At 34.8% G+C, this 17,743-nt stretch overlaps 1 protein-coding gene across 1 annotated transcript in view; it reads left to right on the top strand.

Moving 5' to 3' along the window:
- LRP1B (LDL receptor related protein 1B) overlaps positions 1–17,743 on the top strand; it is a 1,837,899-nt gene that overhangs the window by 33,194 nt on the left and 1,786,962 nt on the right. The window lies entirely within an intron of this gene.

The raw sequence follows: 17,743 nt of genomic DNA, 5'->3' as shown, positions 1-17,743 counted from the left end.
AGGGCTCTATGGAATAGTAACATAGAGCTGGTGCATTTTAAGAGTAAGTGAGTTAATACAAACATTTAGTTTCGTAGCCAGGAATCAGGGACTGAATTCTGTGATCAGGGACTTTTTCCCCCATCACAGTATGAGGAGTATGGTTCATTTATTGGAACAAATGGATTATAACATACGGTAAATGGTTACAGGCATAGTTAATATCACATTGGAAGATCAGAATTGGTACAAAAGGACCTTTGTACAGTATACATTATTTGGGGGTCATGTGAATAATGGAAATGATTGCTTTCCTTGCTTGTCAGATTATGTCTCAGGATATTCTACTTTCCCTGTGCCTTATTTAAAACTCCTCAGTCAGATTATTTTCTGGGTAAACATTCTCTAGTATCTAGTCCTAGTGTGATACAGAACAAGATTGTGTTCTTTTATTAGACCATTGCTATCCCATCAAATTGGTAAATTTCTCCCTTAATATCTTTTGCATAAAGTATTATTGATAATGTCCCTGCCCTCTCATACAGGGCAGTGTGGCTAGAACTTAAATGAAGCAAGTCTATAGAGTTCTGTCAACTTTTCCAAAAGAGAATGTGAGTATAATACAAGTGTTCTGTATTTGGGTTTGTAAGAAATAACTCTGGGGACACCTGGGTGGCTCAGTTGGTTAAGGGTCTGCCTTAGGGTTAGGTTATGATCCCAGGGTCCTGGGATTGCCCAGGGATCATTGGACTTCCTGCTCAGTGGGAAGTCTGCTTCTTCCTCTCCCTCTGCTTTCTCAACCTCTCTCTTGCTCTGTCTCTCAAATAAATACAATAAAATCTTACAAAAAATAAGTCTAGCACAGAAAGGATAGTTAAGTAGACTAAGATCTGGCACCTACAATGAATTCCAGTTAATGTCACCTTGGTTTTCACAATTGCTGATACACAGGACTGTTTTCCAGGTATTGAATGCACTACAAAGTAATTTCATACTGGATCCCAAGCGATGACATGGTAGTATCTTCTGGTTTCTTGGGGTTGGATTCTAATCCAGATATGCTACATGTAACAATTTAGCAACAAACATCTATTTTGTAATCTGCTTGTAAAAGTGATCAAATTTACAAAGTTCAAGATGTAGCATTATATGTATTAAATACTAATGTTAGCATTTGCTAAGCTCCTTTCCAATTCAAAGAAAAAATACACATTGAAGGAGCTTTTTTTCTGATTTTAGGAGGGGTTAATTTGGAAACTGAATAAACCTAAAAGCTACTGGAGTATGGTTTAATGCCTGGAGATTGTAATTAACCAAGACCTGTAATACCCCTGTGAGAACTTACAGAATGTTTAAATCATTGGTTACATCTGATTCATTTGTATGGTCACCTTAGTTGATTGCTTTCTTCTTAAATATAATGAAACAAAAATTTTAATTAAAGGATACACACATTCACATGTTGCAGCTAAATGGTTGTTTGTATAAAGTATACAAGATATTTTAAGTACTTAATGAATATTAGGGAACTATAAACTATGGAGTCTATTGAACTACTTACTCCCTTGAAATCAATTTACCCTACAGTAATGGCATATCACAGGTACTTATTAAGAATTTTTTTTTTTAAACTGTGAGGTCCTAAAGAGGACGCTGTAGCATAATATACATTCGGTAACTTATACTCTTGTGCATTGCTTCACATCTTGCTAAAAACATATATACATCCCATTGCGAGTAAGGTTCTAAAATATAGGGGTCCATCTGCTGATTTTAAAAAAGACTTTTTATATATGCATATTGCATCCATTTTTTTTGTTGTTGTTGTTCTCTCTCAACAGAAGATTCTTTTACCATTTTAGTCAACATTTTGCAGTTTGAAATTAACACGTTGCTTACCTAACCATAGTTCCTAAAGTGTGGCTAATTGGGTCAATTCACATAAATGCTACAAATATCCATTGCAGTGTAGAAGCATTTAGCTATATATAAGGTAGAAGAAACATGGCATCCAATGAAATCTTTATTAAATTCCTTCCTGAATTATTTTCTCCTGTTTTTAAGTATCTATTCATTTATAGAATCCCAAAATCTTAGTATGGGAAGGCAACTTACTTTAAATTGCAGTGCATTTCTACCACTTTATTTTAAACTAATAATTAATATAATATTCACTAGTTATACTATAGCCTAAAATAAGCATGTTGAATGAACTATTTTGAATTTCTATGCCTACTGGACTGATGATTATTTTTGCTAACATAAGTACAATTTAATATTAAGGATTTTACAATGGCATAAGTTTAAGTGGTCCCTCATAATGTCAATCTTGCATATTCTGTGACCTCCTTAAACTTTCGTTTGTCTTTGTGGGTTCCAAAAAAGCTGGACTGAACGCTGAAGCCAAGTTCAAACATAAAGTCATAATCAGGGAAATACGAGCCCAACAGCCAAAAATTATGGAAAAGGAGTTTAAATCATTGCCTGTCTTCTAAAAAATTATAAAACAGTTGCCTTGCCTGTACTATATCTTACTGAGAGTCACTTTCAAATTCTTCCTGCTTCCCATTGTAGAAATTAATCACTTGTACCTGCTCTGTAACTCTCTCCTTTAGTGCTAACTCTCCAAACACGTTCTGTCTTTCATCTGGTTAAAATACAGATTTAGTTTTCCAAACACCCTTGTGCTCCCAGAATGCATCACAAAGCACACACCTTCCTGGATATCTGCTCTGCTCACCCCATTAGCTCCTTTCTATGTCCACTGTCTTGCCTTTCTGACTTTTCTAGTTCAGTGGTTCACACATTCAGTGAATATGTGATATGGACAGTGGGAAGAGGGGCAAATTTTCAACACTATATTTTGTTTTACCTGTTACATTTATTCTCTTGGCTTTTTCCAGAGCTTCTTGCTCTTAAAAAGGGAATGAGCTACACTAACTATCCATTCATTGTATCCAATTTGTTATACTGAAGTGGGATGAAGGGTGATTTTATGTAATGGCCTACATAAGGTATTATTTCATACATTTTGGGGTCAGAAAAAGTGATTCTGCTCTCAAGGAACTTAATAAATAGCCGACTAGGGACTGGAGAAAGAGAGAGAAAGCAAAGTTGCTCGTTTTCGTGGAACTCATAGTCTACTAGGAAAGATAATGTTTGCATTTCAATTACGACTAATGAGTTTTAGTTACTGCAGAAGAAATGTAGACATGGTAACAAAATGAAGAGGGCATTCAGAGAAGGTCTGATTTGGATGAGGAAAAATTTTGAGTTATGACTGATGGAATATGAAAATGTAAGACAGAGTATTTGGAGATGGTGAGAAAAGTGCAGTACAGATTTGTAGATGGAAGAGCACACACGGTCCACGTAAATGGCCTCTGCTCTTTTATGTGCTTTTAGTATTATTAGAGTATAGATAATTTACAACTGTGTTTTCTTATATATGTTTTCAAAATAAATGTAGAAAAATTATTATGACAGTTTTAGTAGGAAAATAATGTATGTTTGGAAATACACAGGAAGAACAACATATAATTATTCAGATTACAAATTGCTATTGGGGCACCTGGATGACCCAGTTGATTAAGCGACAGACTCTTGATTTTGTCTCTGGGCATGATCTCAGTGTCCTGGGATGGAGCCCGACATAGAGCTCTGTACTCAGCAGGAAGTCTGCTTGAGATTCTCTCTCCCTCTGCCCCTCCCCTGCTCTCTTTCTCTCTCTCTCTCTCTCTCATAAATAAATCTTTTAAAAAAATGCTGTTAATACTTGTTTAATACTTGTTGGAAAACTTAACTGTATTTACCATCTCATATATCCATAACTATGTGTATATAGAGTGTTTTTTTCACTGACCTGTTATAGCTACACCTTTGAAAGCTATAGAATTTATAAAAATTCTATACAGAAAAGATATAGGACCTTATAAATTTATACCAATTCTCAAAGGAGTCAGATTGCATTTTTTAATCCACTTCATGATTTTTAATGCTTCCTTACCTGAAGGTCATTGGACTTTACTTCTTATACTTATGTCCCCCCATCTGTTATTTTCTAAACGTAGTTTTTATAAGATACTTTCTCACAAAGTTATGAACCTTAAGGACAACATTGAGAAAAGTACCTAAGTATGTGTGGTGAAATATCAGGGTAAGCAAATAGATACTATGTATAATTTATATGAGAACACTAAAATGTCAAAAGAAAAAAAAGTCAAAGCCTGAATCTATAGAAACCAGCATTTTTTTTTCAATATTCAGGGTTAGCTACCAGCCAGCAAGTATTTATTTTTAAACAATTACTAAGAAATTATTAAGTAACAACTAATATATTGGGCACCTTCTCAAAAGATAAGGGAGCCAAAGATCAGCTGCACAAAACAGAAAATCTTACTCACAATGCCATATGCAGAGGACATTTAATTACACATAAACTAAGACACCTGGAGGAAATCAATCTAGAGATGGTACTGGAGCTCAGTGTTGACCCACATTCTTTTTATTCAATTTCCCATCCATCCTCAGTGTTGACTTTCATTTCCCTGCTTTTTAACCTGCTGGAGGAAAGGAGAAAGGGAGAAGAAAGGACAGTTGAAGGGAATTTCTCAGAGTGGCTCTGACATTTATCATTGAAGGCAAATTTTTCTAGAATCGCTCCAAAAGTCTTCTAACATTTCATTGGTCAAAATTGGGTCACATGTTCATTCCTAGCTGTGAGAGAGTCTGGGAAGAGAGTTTCTAGAACAGGGTTATGTACTAGTCATACCTTGCTTAGACGAATTGCAGTGCATCCTTTTGTGCTGAATGTATTTTCTTCCTAAATAAAGACAGAGTTCTAATTTGAAAGAAAAGGTATTGAAGGTGGACATTGGTGGCATGTAGTAGGGACAGTGAATTGGCTAATGGCTAGGGTCTTTCATATAGAGATAGAAAGCCACCTTCTCATAGCTAAATTGCAGAACTGAGTCCTGAATTCAGATCTTTAGATGCAAGTCAAATGCTCTTCTCATAATACCTAAGAGGTTTTGAAGGAAAGCTTGGCTGTTTTTTTTGTTTGTTTGTTTGTTTTTCCTTCAGGACATTATTTTCAGAGGACTTATCTATACTTTTAAAAAGCATCATTTTCAGCTTTTACTTACCTTCCATAGTTCAAATCAAATAAAACCAACTTTATTCTTTATTGTAGGAGTCATATGAAGAACAGGATCCAAATGGATCACTAATAGCGCCTATCACATTGCAAAATGGTAACAGTGTGTTTTTCAATTTCACAGTGTTCTTTAAACACTTTAGTTTAACATGTAAATACTTTTGCCAAAGTCTAAAAAAAAAAAATGAGCTTCCCTCTGAAAATAGAAGTGTTAGATAAATACAAAATGACATTTATACTTCATTTTAAAAGTGAACAGTCTTCTTATTTAGTTCTTTTCTTAAAGAGGAGGTAATTACAGAAGATAATCTAGGAAGTGAAGGCAGGTTTTACCTACTTATTGGTTAATCAAAAAATAAAACATAACCAATGAGAGAAATTCCAAAGAAATCCATATAGAATTTTTGGCCTTATCTATGAAGTTATTGTAATTATATCTTTTCTTTAAGGGGAACTTGTTGGAGTAAAACTAAAATTATTTTTAAATTAAATAAGGTATTTTTATGTTAGTTAACATTTAGCATATCCAGATATTTCTCTAGTTTCTAATATTAATGCATTTTTCACATAACTGTACTAATAGCCTAAAAACCATACATCCACTTAAAGTCTTGAAAGGTGAAATTTTTGTATGATGAAATTCCCCTAGAGGCTAAGAGTAAGTTAGGAACAAGAATACCAAGTGGATAGTACTTTGTATTGCTAGTTCATTTTTCATTAAGTCAACTTGCATATTCTGGTTTTACAGTTCCATATGATTCATATAAATAATTCACACACTTGGTTCAAAATGTGGAAATAATTAGTGGGAGATTATTTTAAGTATTTTTGTTTCTAATGGTGAATACCTTTCCTATAAAATAAAATTTTGAGTATTTTTTAAAACAGAAGATTCTCCTTATCTTTCTTATATGTAATTATTTTCATCTCTGTGCCCAGAGTATTTGTATGATGGACATGATAGAGAGGAGAGAGTATAGGGTTTGAGAAGGAAAAGGCATTGTTATTGGACACAAATCTGAGCCTCTTTTGTCACCTTTTAAAATAGTGGTGATCACAGCTCAATTACAAGGCTGTTTTGAGTATTAGAGATAACACAGGTAAAGAGTATCTGATCCTCATAACTTGAAATTGAGCTGTTATCATTACTGTTTACAGGTTAGGAAGCCGAGTCTTAGAACTATGTGTATAGTTGTTATGTGTAAATGAAAATTTGGTTTAAAGCATTTATAAATATGATTTTCAACTTTGCTATGTTTTTGACAAAGATCAATTTTTGAATAAGTGTTTAATGAAATTATGCTTTACTTTTATTTTATTTATTTCTTTTGGAGAGAGAGAGAGAGCGCCAGTGCATTCAAGCAGGGCAAGGCGGAAAGGGAGAGGGAGGGAGAGAATCTTAAGCAGGCTCCCAGCTCAGCACAGAGCCTGATGGAGGACTCATTTTCACCACCCTGAGATCATGACCTGAGCGGATATCAAGAGTCACATGCTTAACTGACTGAGGCACCCATGCGCCTCTACTTTTAATAAAATACAAAAAGAGTAGTTTTTCATATTTACATATTTTCTCCTTATCCATATAGATGGAAAAATACATCTAGCACTTTGGCTTTTTTGTGACAGTAACTTATAGATAAAATTTTTGGATATATGATGAAGCCAGTCATGTGATATGCAATGATATCAGCCAGCACGCCTGACTATGAAAAATATGAGAATAAAACAAACAAAACCAAAAAAGCAAAAAACAAACACACCAAAAACCAAATCATAAAACAAAATCCTCTTTTCTGAAAATAGAAGTGTGGTAGTCCCCCTTTATCCATGGTTTAGCTTTCAGGAGCTTCAGTTATCTGTGGACAACCATGGTCCGGCAGCAGATGATACTCCTCCTGACATATGGGCAGAAGGTCAGTAGTAGCTTATGCCATATCATGGTGCATCCATCATTCACTCACTTCATCTCATCACGTGGCCATTTTATCATCACAAGAAGAAGAGTGAGTACAGTACAGTAAGATATTTTGAGAGAGACCACATTCACATAACTTCTATTGCAGTATAATTGTTCTATTTTATTATCAGTTATTGTTAATCTTCTACTGTGCCTATTTTACTGTGCCTAATTTATAAACTAGACTTTGTCATAGGGATGTAGGCATAGGAACAAGCATAGTATATATAGGGTTCACTACTATCTACAATTTCAGGCATCCACTGGGGGTCTTGGAACATGTCCTCTGTGGATAAGGGAGGACTACTTTATTAGATAAATATGAACCTTAATGTATAATACTGACAATTCATTTGATAACTGCCTTAAAAATATATTGTAGGGGCACTGGGCGGCTTAGTTGGTTAATCGTCTATCTTCAGCTCAGGTCATGATCTCAGGGTCCTGGGATTGAGCCCCACATGGGGCTTTCTGCTCAGTGGGGAGCCTGCTTCTGCCCCTCCCCCCTGCTCATCCTCTCTCTCTCTCCTCTCAAATAAATAAATAAAATCTTAAATATATATGTTTTCAAACATATTATAAGTGCCTGAACAGACTTAAACTTTGCTTCTTTTATTATGCCAGTTAAACTTAAATTTATGCTTTCTTATTCAGATTCATATGTCACTCCTCCAAGGTAGTTATTGGTTCTCTGCTGCCTATAGAGTGATAATTAAACTTCTGTTACATTTGAGGTGCATTATAAACTCCCCTCAACTCACTATTCTTTCTCCTTTCTCAGACCCTATTTGTCCATGAGTCATATGCTCCTGTCATATGGTTGGTTCCCTCCCTCTCTCCAAAGTATTTAAAATATAAGGTCTGACCTGTTTGTGCTCTTTCTGTTCCTGAACCATCAAAGCATAGAATGCCCTTTCTTCACATACCAAACCTTCAAAATTCGTTAAAGCTTCAAAAATATTTTCACAAAACTTTTCTCAGTCCTTTTAAATTTTTACAATTTTTAGTTTCTTTTCAGTTGCAAGACATTTTGAATCTATGCATTTCACCACTCCTTTTGTTTTATATCTGTCTTAAACATGTATATACAAATACCTTTAGGAAAGCTATATTTTATGATTTCCTATGTGTTTCACAGTATCTGTCAAAAGCTATTGTAGATCCTCCATAAATAATTGCAGAAAGAGCTAAAAATTAATGTAATATTGATTGCATGACTAATGCTTTTATCTTCCTGGCACAGTTTTCCCCTTTAAAAGAATGTAAGCTCCATGCTTTGAGGGTTTTGTCTGTTGTGTTTGCTAATGTATTCCCAGTGCCTAAAAAAGTGTCTGGAGCATAGAAGGCACTAAACATTTCTTGACTATAACAATACAGTTATCTGTGTAAGTCAAATAATCATTAAAGAAATATGCTATTAGGACTGCTTCACTGAAAATTGATGTTTTAAAAATGCTAATACAATATTGACAGACTGATTATCTGTGACTAATTTTTTATGGGGTTAGAGGGAGTCCTAATTTGAAAGAATATTAAAAGAACTAATGGCTGAAGTACTATCTAAATCTAAGCATCAGAGGCTGTTATAGAATTATACTTTACTACACCTCAATGAGTCGAGTTTTCACTCACATCTGTGGCTTATATTAGCTATTATAGTTATTCTAATTCCTCATATACCATTTACAGTGCAACGCTCATCACAAGTTAGACAATGTAATGAAATCAGCTAATAGTTTATATACACTACATGCAGTTGGGAAGATTTATTTAGAGCTGATTGCTGAAACAGAAATAGGCATTTAGCTTAATTATGTTTTTTTGTGTATTGAAGCTAATGTAGGTGTCCTACTCTTAAATTTTAAATATCAAGCAGTATTAACTGTTATCCTTGATGCAAATTTTGAAAATGGACATGGATGAATTTTGTTCTATGGAACAGTTATTTTTCTATATATATATATAAATATTGGATATATATATATTCATTGAATCCATATATATATCCATATATATGGATATATGTGTGTGTGTGTGTATAGCCTTAAAATGTTAAAATTAAATATATATAACCTTAAATTAAAATGTTAAAATTAAATTAAAAAATATATATAGCCTTAAATTAAATGTTAAGGCACTGTGTCAGAACTGCAAGGAAAGCTATAGAAAATCCTTTAGTGAATTCTTTTTGATATATGAAAATTTACTAATTTACATGTTCTGCACAATTTGATTTTTGTGTATATGAATATATTTTATACACATATGTATTCTTCAGATGGAATGAGAGAAAAATAAATTAATATCTGAGTACTTAATTTTGAAACTACTCTAGTTTGTAAAAGGTCATTTCAGGCAGGAAGAGATAGTGTTCCTGTAAAGTACAGCTTGCTATCTGTGTGCTAATTGAGCTTATCTCTTGCCTGAAACAGAATTATCTGTTCTTAGGCTTAAGAAAAGCTACTATATTCAGTACAGTGGTATTTACAAAAGATCTAGCTTGGTAGTCACTTTATCTTTCTCTGTGGTTGCTTGTCTTTGTTAGGCAGAAAAGAATTACATGGTATTATTCTTAATTTGCTGAAAAGGTGTGATATTTTACTAATGAAATGAAAATGATTGCTGGAATATGTTTACATGCTAATAAGTGGCAGAGACTCAGAGGGAAAAAAATACCCTGAGTTTTGTTCTTATAATTCCTCTTTGGAGATCTGTGCTGAAATAGCTTGCCCTTTTGTTGTAATTCATGTAAATAATCCTAAATATTGCATTTACATTCTCTCTTTCTCTCTCTTTTTTAAAAAAGATTATTTATTTGAGAGACAGAGAGAGTGCGGGCAGGGGGTGGGGCAGAGGGAGAGGGAGAGAGAGAATCTTGAGCAGACTCCCTGCTGAGCATGGAGCCCGAGGTGGGGCTTGATCTCGAGAATCTGAGATCATGACCGGAACTGAAATGACAAGTTGGATGCTTAACCTACTGAGCCACCGGGCGCCCCTACATTCTCGTAAAATTACTACCAAGTAAGACATGTCAAGCCTACAGAATCCTAGGTATATATGAAGTTCAGATCAAATAAAGGGTAATTTACTGAAAACAACATAAAAAAAAAGATTATTTAAATTGTCTACTCACTCCTAACCTGCCATTTCTTTTTCCCCACCCCAAGTCCATAAGAATATGTTATCTGAAACAGTGTGCAATTATAATATACTCCTGTACTCACCAGGGAATAAACATTCTGGACAGTAGAAACCTAAAATAGAAAGCTAGAGTTTTCCATATTACTCATTCTTGACTACCCTTATTGAAACAAGATAGCTATTATTACCCAACAAGAGAACTGGCCTTGAGCTTAACCAAGCTAGTAAGAGGTCAACACTCTTGAAATGTGGGAAATCACAGAAGAGTAATTAATCAGAATGATCAAAAGGGGAAGAGAAGGGATGGGAAAAAATATTTCACAAAGGCAAAAAAAGAAAATGTACAGGGGAGTGAAAGGAAATTGCTTTCTTGATGACAGTGAGATTTTAAACTTTGTTACACAAATATGGGACACCTGGGTGACTCAGTCGGTTAAGCATCCAACTCTTGGTTTTGGCTCAGGTTATGATTGGGATGGAGCCCTGCTTTGCTCTCTGTGCTCAGCAGGGAGTCTGCTTGAGAATTCTCTCTCTCCCTCTCCCTCTGCCCCCCCCACTCTGTCTCTCTCTAAAACCAATCAATCTTTAAAAAAAGCCAACTTTGTTACATAAATATGAACTTGTACTCAATCTTGTCTACACTACCTAAAATGTAGGGTTGACAGATAAAATACAGGGTACCCAGTCAAATTTGAATTTCAAATAAGTGTTTGTTGTTTATATGAAGTTCAAATTTAGCTGAGAGTCATGTATTTTTTATTTACTAAGTCTGGCAACCCTATCTGAAGACACACTGTTTTTTTGTAAAAATGTTTTCCTCCTGATATTTTCTGTATAACACCACAAACAAGGGGAAAGTGTCACTGGCAGATCCATTTCTAAGGACCCTAAGTGCATCTGTTTCTAAGGACAAACATCTCTTTTTGAGATATATTATGTGAAGAGGCTGAATAATAGCAATACATTTTCACCCTTGGAAAATAATACATTCTGGCTCATGCTGAGATACTTCTGAATATACTAAGTACTTTATGAGTTACATAAGGGGTTCTGTTTTGATGCAACTTTTTATTTCCTTAGCTTTCAGATCACCTGTAAAAGGTTAAAGGGTAACTAATAGCATAGCCACTAGGTACAGACTGGCAGGATAGACTTGATCAACCAGTGGCTTCTGGACACACATGACCAAAGGTCCAGGAGAAAATAATATAGTTCAGTGGCTTCAGACCTGTCCTGTGTAACTGTCCAATCACAAATTACGCTTAACATATGCATAGTACTATATTTATGTAGCCAGACTATACCCAAAATACAATTTGAGGACTTGAACGTATGAGTTAAATCAGTAATAGAAGTCAGATTACTTTGGATATTGCAATAGGCCCACCTACAGCCATAATGCATGTGGACAAGCTATCACAAACACACAAGGATGGACATCTCTACTAGGTACCCTTATTAACATGAAATAATAAGATGTCCTAAAAATGTATATATGTAAATATGTAACATAAGAGAGATTTTTACTTAATATGAGTTTTATGTTTGTATATAATAATTGTATGCATGGAGTAGAAAACATGCTCTGTTAACATTTTTCTTTAGTGTCTGAGTTCCTGGCTCTTTATAGATACTCAATAAATTATTTATTGAATGAATAGATACATCTCCTACCTTCATTGAGTTCACAGTCCAGTGGAGTAGATGGATGTAGAAAGGTATAAAAATAGTACAATCTTGGGGCGCCTGGGTGGCACAGCGGTTAAGCGTCTGCCTTCGGCTCAGGGCGTGATCCCGGCATTATGGGATCAAGCCCCACATCAGGCTCCTCCACTATGAGCCTGCTTCTTCCTCTCCCACTCCCTCTGCTTGTGTTCCCTCTCTCGCTGGCTGTCTCTATCTCTGTCAAATAAATAAATAAAATCTTTAAAAAAAATAGTACAATCTTACTGGTGTCATGCTACTATGGGAGAAGTAAAGGGGCACATATAATCCATCCATGTGGGGAACTAGAAAGGCATCCTGAGAAAATTCATCTTTGAATTAAGTGGAGTTATTTAAGGAAAACTAGGTGAAAAGATGGAGAGGAGAGTGAGTTTATGAGCACAGGGCTGGATGTGAGAAGCCCTGTAAATGTTATGAACGTCACTGAAGTAAATACTTCTGAAGTATAAATTTTAATGCAGAGAGGACAAAAAATCAAAGCCAAAGACTTAGAGGGGCTCATTTTATGTCAGACTGAAGAGCTTGGACTTTATCCTGTAAGCCACTGGGAATCATTGACAGATTTTAAGCAGGGCCTGAAAAGGTCAGCTGTGCAGTTTGGTTGGAGCATTTTGCCAATTATGTGGCATATGGATCTGAAAGGGGCCAAATTGCAGGCAAGAGGGTTAGGTAAGTTACTATGAGACTAATGCAAGATAAAATGATAAAGTTGGGAAGGTTATTGGTAAAAATGGTTGGCTGAGGGGGGAAGTGCTCAAGTTGAAGAAATATATAGAGTAAAATTAGAAGCGCTTGGTGATCAGTTTGATCCATAAACCAGGAATGCAGAACTGTCTAGCACCAGGTTGGGTATATGGCTGTGAAGGCATGGGGAGGAGTCTAAGTTGGAAAGGTGGAGCAAATGAATTAAGGTTCATCAACTTAGAGTAAAATCCTGAGTGTGTATGGGATCACCTTGAAGAGTGTGAACACAAGTGGAGAGCTAACAAGAAAATGGAAGGCCAGAGAATGTCAAAATTGAATGTTCAGGTGAGGGAAGATGAGGAGGACAAGGAGGGAGGAGAGGAAGAGGGGGAGGTAATGATCAGAGGAGAGGGAAAGCAGAATAGTGTGAATCATGAAAACAAGAACATAAAAAAAAGTTGGCACAAGAATAATGCTGCCAAGTAGAGCACAGAGGTTCTGCAAGACATATCTTCATCCAGCTCTTTTCCAGAATATCTTTATAACACAAAACTCAACATAGATTCATTTAATTTTCTCACCCCTGTTTGGAGAACAGATTTTAAATTAGAAAGGTGCTTATCCCAGACTAGTCATGACATTTGATAAAGATTTTTTTGCCTTGTTTAATGTACAGTCTAGGAAAATTTCATAATGAACTGATTAGAATTTAAATGATACCTGTTTTAAAACATCTTTTCATACTGCATATATTTATAGGACAGATTATTCAAGTTCCTAAGTCTATCAGGAAATTAATTTATGGTTTAAAATGAACTAAATATATACTGTGTCTGCATCTAAATTCCTCAAGAGAGAAATTATATTCTATCAAGCATAAAATACATATTTAAATATTATCTGTTTACACATGCTTACATGATAAACTCTAAGAGCCTTTTCAGAAGCATTATGGGATATCCATTAAATACAATAAAATATACTGCATTCCTGCAAAAGAAGATACTACTTTCTGATTTCTGACTAACAGTGCTTTACAGAGACTGTGCATTTAAGGACCAGGAACTGAGCAGGAGAGAGGTTCATTGGAAAGAAACTGAGGAGATCAGGAAAGCTGGGTGTGAGGAAGCGTTAGAAAACCCAACAGTGTTAGTACCACAATTCTCATGGGTTTGGAAGTAGTGAGGCTAAGACAGAAGATTCTACTTGATTTATGTATTTAGACACATAAACCTCTTGGCCATTGTGTTCTCAGAAATTTCTTGCTGGACATCTCCTTCTTTAAGGCTAAGCTTACTGTCATACTGCATGGGTTTATGAACCTTTCTATCTTGAATCTCTTCATTCTTACCCTTTCTCATCTCTGTATCATTTGCTGTCCCTTCATCAACCCCACAACCTTTTCTATTCTCTCTCTACACGCGCACACACACACACACACACATACACACACACACACGGAAATATATCCATGTATACAGACATATAAATAATATATATATGCATTTCCTTCCTACTATGTATAGATAATACATATGGATATTTACATGTATATGAATAGGCATATATGTGTGGGCATGTGTAACAAAATCATGAGATTTTGATTATTCACATTTTTCATTTTCCATGACTTGAACATTTCATTTAAGAAAAGGGAAAGCTGAGAAAGAAGTGATTTAATTTTGTGTTGCAGGACATATCCTCAGGCTCATCTGACCCCAGAGCAGCTGTTCTAGACCACTAGACTTCAATAATAGGGCTGCTTTGTCAGGATCACCTGTGACACTGGTTAGCAGTGGCCGGCCCTGGCCTCTCCAGCAAGGAATCCCAGCCGGTTGCCGCTGTCTGTCATTTTAGGATTGACTTGGCTCCCCTGAATTTGCATTCACTGAATCGTACTACTAAATGCCCATTGCTTCTTAAGAGTAAGAATTCTCTCCTTGATGATGGTACTTATTATAATATTTGATGGGTTTTTCTGAAAGTTAACTTCTATGTGAGAACAAAGTCAAAGCAATTTTTTACAAGTTTGATTCCTCTCCCATGTTTAGTAGAATGGAGTTTAGTATACACGTGAGAAAATGTATCACGTACTGGCACACGGGCAGTAATTCAGGCATTCGTGGTATCCTAAATGAATTTCATTACTGATATCCTCATGTATTTGTTTTTCATTATTTTCTTGGAAAGAGATTATTGCCCATGGACAATGTAAAAAAATTAAACAAAACAGAAACAAAAGCAAAAAACAAACCCTAAACTTTCAAACTTTATACTTCCAAAATGTACTTTAAGCAGTCATAAGATTATTTCAGGTGGCAAAAAAGTTTTTATAAACAGCCATGCATTTGATGACTTTTTTGAACAAAGCAACATCACATGGTGGTAAACAGTAAGGACTCCGAAGCCACATCAGCCTGATTCTGAATCTTAGTTCTACTACTGACTAGCTTCACCATCTTGGGAAAGATACTTAACTTTTCTGGGTGTCAGTTTTTCTCCTCTGTAAAATGGGGTTAATACTACTACTAACTCCATAAAAAAAATACTACTACCTACTCAGAGAGTAGGATTCCATGGGTTAAGTTCTAAAAATACCGTTTATAAAAATTCATCAAACAAAATAAAAATAGATAATATCCTGTCATTGGTAACCATAAGTTTAAATTGAACTAATTTCTAAGTTTTCCCTGTTCTACCTCCCAGGGTTAAGTTTATTGTTCTCTCCTTGTGTTTCATCCATACTTCTTTTTCTTCTTCTCTTCAGTTCCCTATTAACTAACTATAGTGCTTGATTTGCTTACGTGATGGTGTCTACCACAGGACCACAAGATTTTTGAGAGCATAAATTATGTTGTGATTATGTTTTTATCTCTAGGGGCTTGTAACCCTTCTGGTACAACATGGGCCCATAATGAAGATTTATATCAGATTAAATAATAATCTCCTTCATTTCTACCCTAATGTGGGAATTTTTGGTTTGTTCCGTAAATATTGACAAAATCATTTTTCTCCCATCCTGGGGCTTCCTGATTATTTTTATACCCTCATTTCTCAGGGCCCATGGAGCATGTATATATTTTTTAATAAGGCTTTTATAAGTAATTATATTTGTATTAAAATACAACTTTTCCATCACCTTTTATATTTATCATTTCTCTTTAATTCTAGACTCTATGAATATAGACGGTACTGTGAGAAAATTGAAAGGAGGAAAGGGTGTAAAAGTTATTAAAATATCTCAGAGAGAAAGTCATATTTTCCAACTTTGGATCCACTGCTCTCCCAGAAATCCTTTCTTTCCTTTTTTCTCCCCTGAAATTCTATTGGAATTAGTGATTTGAGAATTAAATCAGAATTTTAAGCAGGGAAAGGCAATAACAGCTGTCTAAAAAACTCTGGAATTTAAAAGATGGAACACATTAGATTTGAGTAAGAAAGGCATCATTGTTTTTACCCTTGGTCATTATAGTGTCTAGGAATTTCAGGTGAGTGAAGTCCCATCCAGAAGGAACAAGAGAAGAAGAGGAGTCAGTCCCCCACCAGAAATACAGAATTCTGAACAATGCATTGTCAGGGCATGTTTCTCATGAATCCGATTGTGCAAAGCTGGAAAGAAGTTGCAGTTGCAGAGTAAACACTGTACTTGAAGCATTAGGAATAGGTGATTGCTTTTACTAAGTTGGGCAGAATCATTTCAACAACCTTAATTTAATTTCAAAACAGATTATTTACAAACTCAACCCTTTTGCTATTTCTGATTTGTAATGTTCGATTGGCAACAATCATTTAAAGACAACTGAAATGTGAATAAAAATCCATAAAAACCACAATTTCTACCAGGTTTCCATAGAAACATAGAAAACCATGACTCTTAGGCTCAACCATCTTTTCTTTTCTGTTGGATCATTTACAGTGAACTTACGTGTTCCCAAACACAGTTGAGCACACTCAGAAGAAGCTGTTCATTTAATAGCACCTTTTATTTCCAAAAATGAAAGGGCAGATTTAATACTGTGGTTAAACCATAACTGTGATCTGGAGGACATGTAGCCATCAGTTTTCCCAGACCAAGTCTTTATTTGACACATACGGATCTAATTGTAAACTTTATTTGTTGATGTTCTTCATTTCTGGCGAACTAAAAAGTTTGTGGCAGGGGACACACCTTGATAAAATTAAGCCTAATACAACTCTGTCCAAAATGTAGGGAATAACCCTAAATCTTTTCATCTTTTGCAAGTAAACCAAAATTAAAAATGAATAAAAATGAATTCAATTGAACCTAATTTCATAATGTCCTATTACTTCTTAATTCTTACTATCTTGTGTAGAGGAGATAGCTGATTATTTCATATGTTTATTGAAAACATGTTAATTCAGAGCTCTGTTATGAAGCAATGCAAATAAAAACAAATGAAATCTGCTTAAAACATGTGTTAAGAAAAATGAAAAAAATATTGGACTTGTGAAAAATCACATTTTGAATACTTGACTTTTCTCAAAACTGAGAGCATATTAATTGAAATTTGAAATCCCAGAGTAAGTAAAAGAGGTTTTGCCTTACCAGTATGTTACATTTCTAATGTCTGTTTGTACCTATGCAGATATTTCTATACCATAATGAATTCAGAAAAGCTCAAATTAGGAAAATAGCTAAAACACACAACAGATAATATTTGATGTATGTGCATGTGAAAAAATTAAATGTTGCTCTCCTATAGTTCATGTAAAAAATGTATCTCTCAAAAACCTTCAGGAGTAAAGCTGAAGTCTCATAATTTGCTCTCTGTCCATGGCTATATAATCCAGCATCTGGTCACAATTTCTATTTTGCAAAAGTAAATTATTTGGATGTTAATTTAAATGTGATGGCATTTTGAATTTAAATTATGCTAAAATAATGACATGTTTCCTGGAATATGTGGATTAAACTGGAATTAGACACAGGTATTATTGAAAATTATTGTAAATTATTTAGGAGTCAATCTCTTTACTATATAAATTGCAAACCATATAGAATATTTATTATTTATTATACTATAGCATCTAGATTACATAGATGCTATATATATACTAGTATATAAGTACACCGTATGCCA

Source organism: Ailuropoda melanoleuca, chromosome 2, assembly GCF_002007445.2.
Source record: "Ailuropoda melanoleuca isolate Jingjing chromosome 2, ASM200744v2, whole genome shotgun sequence".
Lineage (NCBI taxonomy): Eukaryota > Metazoa > Chordata > Mammalia > Carnivora > Ursidae > Ailuropoda > Ailuropoda melanoleuca.
Note: the sequence above shows the minus strand (reverse complement) of the source record. Positions and strands in the feature narration are given on the sequence as shown.